The sequence below is a fragment of the Pongo pygmaeus genome, chromosome 3, assembly GCF_028885625.2.
Source record: "Pongo pygmaeus isolate AG05252 chromosome 3, NHGRI_mPonPyg2-v2.0_pri, whole genome shotgun sequence".
In the NCBI taxonomy this organism is placed as follows: domain Eukaryota; kingdom Metazoa; phylum Chordata; class Mammalia; order Primates; family Hominidae; genus Pongo; species Pongo pygmaeus.
The window spans coordinates 117,637,501-117,651,441 of NC_072376.2; positions in this window are offsets into that span (position 1 = coordinate 117,637,501).

A 13,941-nucleotide genomic window follows, 5' to 3' on the forward strand; every position below is an offset into this window, starting at 1 on the left:
ACTCTGATTTTTATTATTTCTTCTGCTAATTTGGAGTTTGATTTGTTCTTGATTTTCTAGTACCTTGAAGTGCATTGTTAGGTTGTTAATTGCTAATCTTTTTAATGTAGGCCCTTATTGCTATGAATTTCCCTCAGCACTGTTTTTGCTGTATCCCATGGGTTTTGGGGGGTTTTTTGTTTGTTTTTATTTTATTATTTTTTTATTATTATACTTTAAGCTCTGGGCAAGATCTAGGTCTTACTAGGTTGGGGAAGTTCTCCTGGGTAATATACTGAAGAGTGTTTTCCAACTTGGTTCCATTCTCCCCATCACTTTCAGGTACACCAATCTAACATAGATTTGGTCTTTTCACATAGTCCCATATTTCTTAGAGGTTTTGTTCATTTCTTTTTACTCTTTTTTCTCTAAACTTCTCTTCTCACTTCATTTCATTCATTTGATCTTCAATCACTGATACCCTTTCTTCCACTTGATCAAATCAGCTACTGGAGCTTGTGCACGCATCATGTAGTTCTCGTGCCATGGTTTTCAGCTCCATCAGGTCATTTAAGGTCTTCTCTACGCTGTTTATTCTAGTTAGCCATTCGTCTAATCATTTTTCAAGGTTTTTAGCTTCCTTATGATGGGTTCAAACATCCTCCTTTAGCTCAGAGAAGTTTGTTATTACCGATCTTCTGAAGCCTACTTCTGTCAACCCATCAGTCATTCTCCATCCAGCTTTGTTTCGCTGCTGGCAAGGAGCTGTAATCCTTTGGAGGAGAAGAGGTACTCTGGTTTTTAGAATTTTCAGCTTTTCTTCTCTGGTTTCTCCCCATCTTTGTAGTTTTATCTACCTTTGGTCTTTGATGTTGGTGACTTACAGATGGGGTTTTGGTGTGGATGTCCTTTTGGTTGATGTTGATGCTATTCCTTTCTGTTTGTTAGTTTTCCTTCTAACAATCAGGACCCTCAGCTGCAGGTCTGTTGGAGTTTGTTGGACGTCCCCTCCAGACCCTGTTTCCCTGGGTATCACCAGTGGAGGCTGCAGAACAGCAAATATTGCAGAACAGCAAATGTTGATGCCTGATCCTTCCTCTGGAAGCTTCATCTCAGAGGGGCATCTGGCTGTATGAGGTGTCAGTTGGCCACTACTGGGAGTTGTCTCCCAGTTAGGCTACTTGGGGGTCAGGGACCTACTTGAGGAGGCAGTGTGTCCATTCTCAGATCTCCAGCTCCATGCTGGGAGAACCACTGCTCTCTTCAAAGCTGTCAGACAGGGATGTTTAAGTCTGCAGAAGCTTTTGCTGCCTTTTGTTCAGCTAGGCCCTGCCCTCAGAGGTGGAGTCTACAGAGGCATGCAGGCCTTGTTGAGCTGCAGTGGGCTCCACCCAGTTTGAGCTTCCTGGAGGCTTTGTTTACCTAGTCAAGCCTCAGCAATTGTGGACGACCCTCCCCCAGCCTCACTGTCACCTTGCAGTTCCATCTCGGACTGCTGTGCTAGCAGTGAGCAAGGCTCCATGGGCGTGGGACCCACGGAGCCAGGCACAGGATATAATCTCCTGGTGTACCATTTGCTAAGACTGTTGGAAAAGAGCAGTATTAGGGTGGGAGTGTCCCGATTTTCCAGGTACTGTCTGTCACAGCTTCCCTCGGCTAGGAAAGGGAATTCCCTGAACCCTTGCACTTCCCAGGTGAGGCGATGCCCCGCCCTGCTTCAGCTCACAGTCTGTGGGCTGCACCCACTGTCCAACCAGTCCCAATGAGATGAACCCAGTACCTCAGCTGGAAATGCAGAAATCACCTGTCCTCTGCGTCACTCACACTGGGAGCTTTAGACTGGGGCTGTTCCTATTCAGCCATCTTGGAATGATCCCCCCACCCCCCTTGGGTTTTGATATATTGTGTTTCCACTTTCATTTGTTGCAAGGAACTTTTTTATTTCCATCGTAATTTTTTCATTGTTGCAAGGAACTTTTTTATTTCCATCGTAATTTTTTCATTGACCCAAGTTCACTTAGGAGCATGTTTGCTAATTTCCATGTATTTGTATAATTTCCAAAGTTCCTCTTGGTATTGATTTCTAGTTTTATTCCATTGTAGTCTGAAAAAATTCTTGATATAATTTAAATTTTTATGTTTGTGGAGACTTGTTTTATAGTCTTATATGTGATTTATCCTGAAGAATGTTCCATGTGCTGATGTGAAGAATGTATTTCTATAGTTGTTGAATAGAATATTTGTTATACATTAGACCCATTTGGTTTGAAGTTCAATTTAAATCCAATGTTTCTTAATTTCCTGTTTCAATGATCTGTCTAGTGCTGACAGATGGGTGGTGAAGTCTCCTACTACTGTATTACAATCTAACTCTCTTTAAATCTAGTAATATTTGCCTTATGAATCTGGTTGTTCCAGGGTGGGGTGCATATATATTTAGGATTATTATACCCTCTTGCTGAATTGATCCCTTTATTATATAATGATCTTCTTTATCTTTTATTGTTCTTGATTTAAAGTATGTTTTATCTGGTGTAAGTATAGCTACTCCTGCTCACTTCTATTTACATGAAATACCTTTTCCCGTCCATTTACTCGCCAAATATATATGCCTTTACTGGTGAATTTTTTTGTAAACAACATAAAATTAGAAATTTTTGTCCATTCAGCCATTCTATATCTTAAGTGGGTAATTTATGTTCAAGGTTATAATTGGTATATGAGGCTTTGTTCATGTTATTGTTAATGATTTTCTGGTTCTTTTATGTATTCTTTGTTCCTTTTTCTCTTATTGTCATTTGATAGAATTCTGCAGTGGCACCATTTGAGTGCTTTCTCTTCCTCCTCTGAGCAATTGCTTTACTAGTGAGTTTTATACTTTTGTGGGTTTTCATCTCTTTGGTAAATTTCTCATTCATATTCTGATTTTTTTCCTAGTTGTTTTTTGTATTGTTTTTCAGAATTCTCTTGTATCTCACTGAGCTTCTTTAAAATCAATCATTTGTATTCTTTGTCTTGATTTCCAAAACTACTTTTTGATTAAGATGTATTGCTAAAGAATTATTGTTCCTTTGGGGCATCGTATTTTCTTGCTTTTTCATGTTTTCTGTGTCTTTAACATTGATTTCTGCACATCTAGTGTAACTGTTACTTTTTCTTATTTTTCAATATCCTCTTTTAGGGGAGGGCTCAGATACTCAGGATTTGATTTTGGTGCATTCGGTAGTCTCTATATGATTTCTTTAGCTGGAAACAGCATTATTGATATGTGTTGTTTCCTTGGTAAGTTACGTATGGTTATTATTGGAGGCTGTGGTAAAGTTGTGCTGAGAACTATGATGCCGGGTACTTCAGTCTTCAGCCCTGACTGGTGGCAGCAATAGGCTGAGCATGCCTATATTTGTGCCCCAGGGCAGCATAAGTTGGCACCTATGCTGGTAGTTACTGGCAAGCTGATTCTTGGACCCCTAATGGCATGCTCAGATACTGGAAATGGCAGCAGTGGATGGGATGGGTAGGTGGGTTCTTATGCCTGGGAGGTTGGCATGGCATGGGCAACAACAGTTGCAGTAGTGAGACAATTCTCTAGATCCCAAGTGGTATGTGTTGGCACTGATGGTGACGGTGATGGGCTGGGTGGGCCAGTCTCCAAACCCACAGTTAGCACTTGGAGGCAAGTGCCAGCTGAGATGTTAGCAGCCAGGAGGTTAGGCCCAAACTCAGGCTCCCAGGAGGAGTGCTCAGGTGCCTGTCATGGTGAATTGATTTGAAGATCTATGTGCTCTGTCTGAGGAGGAGCAAAGCTGGGCCAGGTGGTCTTGTGCTTAAGCCCTCCAATTGTGAGAACAGCTACCAGCTGCAGATGGTTAAGACACGGCAACCCTCAGGTCCCAGACAGAGTGCTTGGGTGAGGGGGCCATAGCAGCCATGCTTAGGTCTTATCCTTGGAGAGTGTGGAGCCATCTTTAATGCCCACAGACTGGGCTGGCAAGTAGGGAACGCACATGCCTTTCACACCCCAGACCCAGCAGGGCTTGTCCCCCATGCCTTGGTGGCAGCAGTTGGCACACCTAGCTCACACCCCACTTTGGCTGCAGGAGCACCCACCCAGCTTGTGACCAAGTTCTAACAGCACCTTGCACCACACTTGCATCTCCATCTCAGATCCCAGCATCACTTGCTTGCTGAAATTGGCCACTGCAGCTCATGTCTCACTTGCTTCTTAGCCCTGGCTGACTGCAGGAAGGCTCTCAGCTTGCTCTCCTGTCCCAGCAGTAACAGCCCAAGTTTCCATAATTCCTCAGTCCTGGTACCACTGAGCCCCAGGACAGCATGCAGTTTGCTAGGTTTGGAAATGGAGTCTTAAATGTAGCAGCTTGGGTCTCAGAAAGGGTATGGGACCCAGTGCGAGCTCTCTCCCTGAAGCAGTTCTGTCCCATCATCTTTCAGAAGCTCTGTATGTTAGTCCCAGGATTTGGGTGGGTCAAGGGGTTCTCCTACGTCCAGAACTGCACGATTCCATGGTGGGGATGTAAGCCACTGAAAATCTCTCACTCACCCGTTCCCCAGGTTGCAAAGTCACTTCTGGCTCCCAGCCAATGCCAGCCAGGCAGGCTGCCACTTTTCCTTCCTCTTTCCTGCTTTTCATGTTTTCTGTCCTTTCCCTGTTGCATTCCAGCATTCTCTCTTGGATAGTATATTCAAATTATGACTGTCTATGCACTATTCTGGTTCTTCTAAGTGGAGGAGGCAGGCATGAAATCCTTCTAGTCAGCCATTTTAAACCTCCTCCCCTATTTTTAAACTTTGAGGAACCTCCATACTGTTTTCCATAATGGCTATACTAATTTACTTTCCCAAGAACAATGTACAAAGTTTCCTTTCTCTCCATATCTTCACCAACAACTATCTTTTGTCTTTTTGGTAATAGCCACTCTAGCAGGTGTGAGGTGATATCTCATTGTGGTTTTAATTTGCATTTCCCTGATGATTGGTGATACTGAACATTTTTCATATACCTTTTGGCCATCTGTATGTCTTCTCTTGAGAAGTGTCTGTTCAGGTCCTCTACTTATTAATTAGGTTATTTGTTTTTAGGCAATGTTTTTACGCTTTTTGAGTTGAGTTCCTTACATATTCTGCATATTAATCCCTTATAAAATGTATTACTTGCAAATATTTTCTCCTATTTCACTGATTGTCTCTTCCCTCTGTTGTTTCCTTAGCTATGCAGAAGCTTCTTAGTTTGGTATAATCCCATTTGTATATTATTGCTTTCTTTGCCTATGCTTTTTGGTCATATTAAAAAAATCATTACCCAGGCCAATGTCATAGAGTTTTCCCCTATGTTTTCTGCTAGTATTATTACATGTTCATATCTTACATCTAAATCTGTAATCCATTTTGAGTTGATTTTTGTATATGGTGAGAAAAGGGACCATTTTTATTCTGCGTGTAGATACACAGTTTTGTCAACACTATCTATTGAAGAGACTGACCTTTTCCTACTGTGTTTTCTTGGCATCTTTGTTAAAAATCAAATGGCCATATATATGTGGATTTATTTCTGGGCTCTCTACTCTGTTCCATTGGTTTATGTGTCTGTTTTTATGCCAGTACCATGCTGTTTTGATTACTATACTATTTTGAAGGCAAGTAGTACAATGCCTCCAGCTTTGTTCTTTTTGCTGCCAAAGTGTTTTTCATTAAAAATTTTCCTTGCAAGTGGAAAACATGATATAGGAAGAGAAAACACTTCTACAGCCAGAATGTTAGACAGTGTTACTTATTCTTGAAATTAATTCTTTTGAGCCATGTTCCTCAGAATGATGTGATCTTAACATGAACACAGGAATAGCCTCATGGTTAAGAAGTCTGCTATGAATGATTGTTTTAGAGCTCTTGAAACTTCCAGGTTCCTGGAGACAAGGGCTTATCATAAAATAGCTCATATCAAGGTTGAAAATATGAGAAATAATTAGTAATAATATATTGTAATCTCGCAGTCTGTTTCTAAACTGTCAGATGCACAAGTAGAATGACCATCCAGAGTATCCTTTAGTTGAATGTTAATCTTCCCCTAAAAAAGAAAATAGAGTGACTGTCTTTTCCCATCATACACACATGAGTATTGTATATAATCAAAGTGCTTTTCCACTCTCTGGAAAACACAGTACCCATGTAAAGTGTGTCAACACTGGAAACAAAACAGTTGGACTTATAATATTGTGAGCTCTCTAAAACCAGAAGCATTCAGCAGGAGCTGGAGTTTCAAATGCTAGAATAGATATAAAATCTTCCTGAGACAGAAGGATAAACTTCCAGATTTCTTCAAATCTCAGCTTGAAATTTTTAATTGTTATGTTTAGATTTTCTGAAAACCATTCTGTGAATTACTATTGTTCGATAACTGAAGGTTGATGTCCTTGCTTAGGTACACAGAAGCCCACCTTTATTTTTTAACAAATCTCCTTTCTTTCTTCTAGTCCCAACTCCTCAAAACACTGACTACTACTTACTCAAGCCAGGGGCTGATAAAACTAGTTAACTTTCCCCTCAATACCTAGCATGCTGTAAGCAATTGGATAAAATCTAATTACCTGCCCCATAAGTGAAACTTTTAAATCTATTTATGCACTTCCAGTGTATCAGGCAGTGGATCCACAGAAGGTTAAAGAAATACTGGGAAACACTAATAAAAATTAAGAAGAAAGCATTCTTTGCTTTCATGGAGCTGGGAGGAAACTAGAAGTCTGCTAGTCCCACCCCTCCATGCTAGTAATAAGGAAACTAAGTTGCACAACACCACCCAGCTTGTTAAAGGCAGAGCTGAAACAAGAACCTGACATCCAACCCGGAGTTCAGTTTTCACTAACACATGCACCTTGACTTCGCTTGAATTTCCTCCTTTTGATTGATAAAGAGTGAAAGTACTGGTGACCTAATTTTATAAGAAACCACTGAAAATTCTTGAGAAAACTGGTTTACTGGTTCACAATTGACAGATTTAATTCAGGGGGGAGAAGAAAAGATGCTTCAAAGGCACAGCAATTACTGGACTAACACACAGCTGGGCACATTCATGGGGACATAGGAGTGCAGGAGATCACTGAGGGAGAAAGTACAGGAAAAAAATAATAAACAGCCTCTGCTTAACCATGGGAAAAGCCCATATTTACAGAGTGGGAGGAGGGTGAATAACATTAATTGCCACTCTGGGCTTCTTCCCCAAAGTACTCTAGGACTGGTTTTTCAAGTGTAAAGAAAGGGACTAGACAAGTTAAAACTGCCTGCAGCACATTTTCTTGTTATACAGATATAAACACAGACGTGATTTGTGCCTTGGCCTCACACCCTGCTCACTGCAGACTAGTTCCTGGTCCCTGGTCTCCATTCAAAGAATACAGACCACGCAGGATGTCAGTAGAAGAGGAAACTTTGTACACTGTTGGTGGGAATGTAAATTAGTATAGCCATTATGGAAAACAGTTCCTCAAAGTTAAAAAGTACAAGTTTACCTAGGTAACAAACCTGCACATGTACCCCTGAACTTAAAATAAATGTTAAAAAAAAAATAAAAATAGGCCAGGTGAGGTTGCTCACACCTGTAATCCTAGCACTTTGGAAGGCCGAGGCAGGTGGATCACCTGAGGTCAGGAGTCTGAGACCAGCCTGGGCAACACGGCAAAACCTCGTCTCTACTAAAGATATAAAAATTAGCTGGGTATGGTGGCAGGTGCCTATAATCCTAGCTACTCAGGAGGCTGAGGCAGGAGAATCACTTGAACCTGGGGGGCAGAGGTTGCAGTGAGCCAAGATCCTGCCACTGCACTCCAGCCTGGGCAAAAGAGGGAAACTCCATCTCAAAAAAAAAAAAAAATTAAAAATTAAAAATATTTACCCATTTGCAAAGTTTTAAAAATCAAATATATATTTAAAAAGAGTTTAAACATTTTTTTCAGATTTTTTTAAAGTTTTATTCTGATTAATTCACACTGGATAGAAAACGAATAAACTTCCAAGAGAAGAGGCCCCCTTAAATTCATTTTTTCCATCAAGATGAATAAGTGTGCTTCTGTCCAATTGCCCTGAATAATATCTGATATTAATCTGAAATATTTTCTCAGCTGTGAATTTGGGTAGACATAATCCATTAAAATTATCATATGTACAGATAAAGTTATGATATTGGAAAATCAATGAACCTAGTCATTCTCCTACCTTCCCTAAACAAATTACCTTAGTTAAAATCATTCTTTTTCCCCCTTAAACTCAGTACATGTAAAATATTCAACACTTTTTTTTGTTCTGCTGGACAATGATTACATTTACATAGGGAATAGTATGTAATAAGATGTGGAAACTAAGTCCAAGAAAAGTTCAATAATATAAGATGATAGAACTTGTTCTATAGAATAAATTAAGTCAACTTTTTAAATTGTAAATTAAATGGAAGAGACAACCCACTGAGAAATTAACATGTAGGAACATGTTATAAATCCTAGAATATCAGAAATAAGTTTTCTCAAAAATCAAAAATTTTATATCATGAATTTAGGAGTTTCTCCATCCTTATAAACATACCCTGTGTCCCAATCCTCTCCCTCATTAGTATTTACAGAACAAGTTGTGTGCACCTTCCACATAACAGCCTCTCAAATATTTGAAAATGGTGAGTGGATACTCTAGTTAGTTCACTCTTTTGCAATGCCTCATTCATTTAACTATTCCTCACGCAGATCTCCTTATCCTCCTGGTTTCTCCCCACTGAATTCCTGAGATGTCTATGTCTTTTTCTAAACTCATGCTCTGCAGAAGTAAAAATGATACTTTAAATGAAGTTCAACCAAAACTAAGGAGAAAAGAACAATTGTTGCTTCATTTTTGATATTTTATCTTTATTAATGCTGATTTTCTATTGTGTTTTTTCATATCCAAGTCCTATTCTTCACTGATTGCTGATGTTCTCTATTAACCTCAAGACCTTCTCACAGGTACTATAGCTAAGCCAATGGCCCAGCCCTATGCTTATAAATTGATTTTGTTTGTTTTTACATGAAGTTAGTACCGTTCAACTCATTGTCAGAGTAGCTTAGATATGGCAAAAGAAAAGCCCATAGAACAAAACCCTACACAAAATTCACTGAAGAAAATGTAATAGTTGTTAAAGCACTTAAACTTTAATGTTCATCCTTCAAGAAGCTTTCAGGAAGTTTATATGATTATTTAAATATCGAAGGGATATTTACAAAATGACTCTTTTGTCTTCACAGAAAACTTCTAAAATCATCATATCACTGAAAAGGTTTCAAAACAAAGCCATAATCTCTAGAAATGTGTCCTTGATGGGTTGGTCTTCATTTGCCTGAAGGTGAGTAACTGGTGTTTTTATCATGCCAAAAATTCAGGATCCATGGGTACCTTTTTCTACTTTTCATCAGGAGGCAAAATTCATACTGCATTTTACATGTAGAAAGGAATTTGGCCAGATGAATAGAAGAATGGAAGTTTCTCCAAGTAGGGCCAAGCTTTCATGACCTCAGACAGCATCTCAAATTGTTTGAATGAATAGGCAGAACCAGCCTGTGAAATCATGAGGGAACAGGGTTGCTTAACCAATTATCCAAGTAGAAAGAGAGGCCAAAAGTAAAGTACGGTAAGAAAAAGGGGAAGTAGCAATTTCAGGTGAGAAAAATAATAGCTGCAGAACGATAAAGTTACAGAGTCAAGAGATTTAGGAAGAGATGGTAGTAGGAAGAATAGAGGATGATTTACAAAAGGGGTGGGGTAAATCACAGAAAATTACTGGAGAAGAATAGAACAATCAAGGTTATAGTACCTATGAATGCCTGTTTCCTAGGTGAAGAGTTTTTAACACAGAGCTATTGCCCCATATGTACTATTGACTTAATATGAAATTAAGAAATGTTTTACTTTCAGAAATTGAGGCTAAGTGAGCCAAGGAAAAGGTCATCCATCAAGAAGCAAGATTTCTCAACCATGGCAGGACATTAGGATCATCTGTAGAACTTTAAAAGATTGTTTAATTTTTTTCATTTGGTTTCCTTTATAGTTGATTTTGTTTAACTTTGCCAGTGAAATTTAAAAAACAAAAAACAGCAATGCTTTTTTTTTTTTTTTTTTTTTTTAGTTAAAAGCTTAACTCAGAGTCATTACTAGACCTGTGGAAAATCACTGCTAGTTTTAGTAAATTTTTCTGGAGGGTTTGAACTTCAAGACTTTTTTTTTTCTTTTTGGCAACCTCCTTAAAATTTTTATTTTGAAATTTTTATGTCATCGCAGAGCAAAATGTTGCTTCAGTACTTCTATCCTGAATCAACACTAATTCCCAATTCAAAAGCTCTCCGCCATTGAGAAAGACATACTAATTTCAAGATCTACATGGCTAAACAGTGTTTCAAGTTTCCCACCACTATCAACAGACTGTAGAAAACAGAAAAATACTGACTTAAAATACTGAAAGAAAATTAATGGTTTCTGGGAAAAGCATGACATTCAGAAAAAAATAAGATGCTTTGCATGCAAATATTCTTGCTAAAAAATATAATTTTTCAGAAAAATTATACCTTTGCTGACACATATCTGATGATGTAGAACTCATATTAAGCATTAAAAAGACACTTAAATTTAAATATCAAGGATTTCCATTTGCAATTCTAAGGTACAGGTAAAATTGTTTTTAGAATACTCCCATTCTCAAAAGAAAGGACCCAAAACAGCCAGATATTTTCTTATATCAAAAATTTTTAAATTTTTTTTTTATACTTGTGAAACATACCCTTCATGTATAAAATTGAAGAAATTCCTGATTAGTTAATGCTGAATGTTAACCTATAGATAAAAATAAATACATTTCAGCATTGTAGTACAGTGAGAAGGGGAACTGGTATACAGTTTGAATATAAAAATAGAACACAAAATTCAACCTAATGAATAAATGTGAAACAGATCATTGTTTTCTGAACCACTAAATTTTGCCATCATTCACAAGCTAAACTGGCCATCCTTTACTTGATACTATGTAGATTGTGAATCCCCAGTGACTTTTAAATAAAGAGCTAGTTAGATTAATTTAGTTGAGCATCTTCTTGTCCTCACTGAGAATGAACTCCCTCTGCTCATGGGCATCTCATCATCATACAGCTCAACTTTTGTTCCTGTTTCTCTATTTGACCTGATTATTGTCTTACTTCACTAAACCTAGCTATCTTTCTTTCAAGTATCACATCTTCCATGCAGCTCTTCCAAACTGCCAAACTCTCTTTTCCTCTCTCTTGATCTTAGTGGCATTACAAAGCCACACCCAATGGGAAAGGATGGTGGAAAAGCAGCTCCACTGGTGGGTTAGATAGGTTTGTTTTTTTATGTTCATCCTGGCAATCACACCTGATGACAACACGAACATCATCTTGTGCCTGATAGCTATTCTCTTGCAGAGAAAATAAAGAGAAATATTTCCTATGTGCTGACTATATACAGATACTTCCTACATGTCATAATTAATGCACACAAAACCTGTTGGCTAGGGACCATCCCTTAGAGGATGTCTTTATGTTGTATCTTACTAAGTCCCCCATTACAAATCAGAAGGAGCATCAAGATATCTCAATCTCCTGCAGAAAAGAAAGGGTCAGCATGCCATAAAATCATTGTCATTGGCAAACTTTCTCAAAATTCAATTAGTCACCATAAGATCACACCACATCACAAACCGGTTATGTGAGAATGCATATTATGGCATAGGCATGTCCAGACAGCATGATACTTAGAATCAGACTTTCCCAGGAGCCCTACAGAGATTTGTTTTTCTATGTCAAGAATGAATAAAACACATCTGCTTTAAAATTCTTCCAGACCACAATAGTATTAACATAGCACCTATCAAATCTGAGAAAAACAACAGATAACAGTTGATAGACATATTAATCATTTATGCTCTAGCAATCTATTTATTCATGTTCCTGACTCTTACATTCTAGAAAGCAGTATACTCAGTCCTTATAGTCTCTAACATTAAATTTACATTTTATTGTTTGGTCCTCAACTTCTCAAAACATACTCCCAAGAAATCACTTTTGAAGTTGACTACCACAATTGCTATAAATTAGTAAGCTGGCTTACTCACTGCTCCAACAGCAACTCTGAGGTAAGTTTGGAGCTGAATAAAAGAAACTATAACAGCACTCATTTTTGCAGACATATTTTCTTTGGTCTTGATTTTCTGTTTACATTTAGCTCAGTTGTTTAAAGTTACTTATAATTATAAGTTCCCTTATTGCCTATGATAGTCATTATATACATAAATTTAATAAATAAATGCTCAGCACTACTAAGTTTGTGTAACTGAAGTAATTATTTGTTTATTCTCTGCAATTCTATAAAAGGAAACATTCTAACATGCAAATCTTACTGTATCGCTCCCTGGCTAAAAATCATCCCGTGACTGCGACTAGATCCAGAATTAAGTCCAAGTTTATAAGTGTACTTCACCACTGCGTTTATAAAAGTACACAAAGCTCCTGTCTTTCTTTCCTGCTGTCTCAAGAAAGTTCCACCTCTAGACCTATTCTGGATCTTTTACGATGTAGTCATCAGGAGGTTAGACAAAGAAATGACCACAGAATGAGAAAGACTTGGAGACATTAAGTAAACTTAATAAAGAGATAAGTGAAAAGGAAAGAGAGGGAGAAGGGAAAAGATGAGAGCTGAATGTCAAGAAAATACTGCAGGATTATGAATTTACAGAGGTAGTTTTTAGGTGTTAGAAAATAGGAGGAATAGAAAATAGAAATTGGATAGAGGAAAGTGAGGATTTTTATATTTTTTGAGAAGTACAATTTTTTTTTTGGTATTTGCAGTCTTATTTATTGTTTTTTTAAATTAATTATGCTTGATGATTTTTTGATTACTTAGACTGGGCTTTTTTAGAGGCCCCCTCCATAAAGAAACTGGGCTACATGGGACTGTGGGATATATTAGGATTATAGAAGTAAAATGCCCTGATCTTTTTCTCATTTGGCCACCATGAATGCACTAATCCTTTTTTCAATGGGCCTCCTTAGTCCATCATACTCACTCTGGCTCCAATACTTGCTGACAGTTTACAGAGGCCACCATGTTTATTCTCACATCCAAGTCACTGCACTTGTCAAATATTGCTCTGTCTACCTAGAGCACTCACAGTCACTCCCTCTTTTAACACTAAAGTCTACAGTTTCTTCAACAATCAGCTTAGTTATTCTACAGGAAGCCTTTACTCCCACCTCTCTTACATTCTCAGTTAAGATCTGGTAGATACACATACAGGGAACACAGAGAAAGCACATGTCAGCTTTATCAGTCTGTTTACTTCAGACTCTCTCATTACCCTGAGCTTTATGAGGGCAAGACGGTAAAGAGCAATAAAACAACAAACAAACAACAACAAAAAAAAACAACAGAAAATGATTCATAAAGAAGCTAGTATCTGGTTTGTAGTATAATGACTGGGTTTTATACTACCAACAAGTCTTTGAAAATGGTAGGGTGTCTATAAAATCTCCAAGAAACCAATCTCCTTAAAAGCAAACTCCCAAAACAATAATGAAAGGAAAAGAAAGCTTTGATTACACAAATATCTGAAATTTCATTACCTGAAATTTATTATAAACAGACTTCCAGAAAAGATGGTGGTATGGTAGCAGATATCCAAAATCCTTCCTAGAAACTAAGCCAAATCCCAGAGGAAAAATAAGAATAGAGAAAATTCTGCAAAGTTCACATTGGTTGAAGTCCAGTGGTAAATAATGTATCCACTCTAGGTAAGCAAAAACTTTTTTTTTTACATTAGATAACTACCAGAGTCGTTAGGAAGCTGAATAAACAAATGCCAAACTAAGTTTTCAGATATGACTGAAAACCACACTGAGCTATGAATAAAATTGCTGCTCTATAATCGGAAAC